This window comes from Papaver somniferum, unplaced genomic scaffold, assembly GCF_003573695.1.
Source record: "Papaver somniferum cultivar HN1 unplaced genomic scaffold, ASM357369v1 unplaced-scaffold_3, whole genome shotgun sequence".
In the NCBI taxonomy this organism is placed as follows: Eukaryota; Viridiplantae; Streptophyta; class Magnoliopsida; order Ranunculales; family Papaveraceae; genus Papaver; species Papaver somniferum.
The window spans coordinates 1,986,031-1,986,716 of NW_020641039.1; the positions used below are offsets into that span (position 1 = coordinate 1,986,031).

General features: G+C 38.0%; 1 pseudogene; it reads right to left on the reverse strand.

The window, feature by feature from the left end:
* Window positions 1–383: 383 nt before the first annotated feature.
* LOC113341630 lies at window positions 384–483 on the reverse strand (annotated as a pseudogene).
* Window positions 484–686: the final 203 nt, after the last annotated feature.

The following is a 686-nucleotide window of genomic DNA, read 5'->3' on the forward strand; positions in this document are numbered from 1 at the left end:
TATTCCAATAGTGCCAGAAATGGCAACTTTGAAAACTTTGTTGAACCCTACTAGGACTACTCGTCCCTCGTGTATCAGGTTATCTGAAACTGAAGCAAATTATGAGCTTAAGCCTGGAACCTTACAGTTGTTCCCGATATTTTTAGGGAAAGAAAATGAAAACCCCTATTTCCATGTTAGGGACTTTGAGGAAATTTGTAATACCCTAAAAATTAGAAACCTTGATGATGATGCTTTGAAACTCAGGTTATTCTCCTTTTCCTTGAAAGATAACGCCAAATCGTGGCTATATAGTTTGGCTTCCGGATCAATTGAAACATATGAACAACTTACATCTGCCTTTTTGAACAAGTTTTTCCCTAGGCACAAAACATCGTCTATTAGGACGCAAATCTGCACATTTTCTCAACAAGAGGGAGAATCCTTGTATAGGCATTTGGAAAGGTTCAATGATCTATTATCCCAATGTCCTCATCATGGCTTAAAAAAGGTTAGGTTAGTTCAGATCCTTTATGAGGGTTTAGACTATCCCACTACAACCACAGTAGAATCTATGTGTACATGTGGGTTTGAAAACCAAACAGTTGATGATGCGATGACATATTTGCATGAAATAGCCAAAAAGACCCAACAATGGGAAAGTAATAGGGGACCCCAGAAAACAATTCTTCTAGGAAGAGGAAACA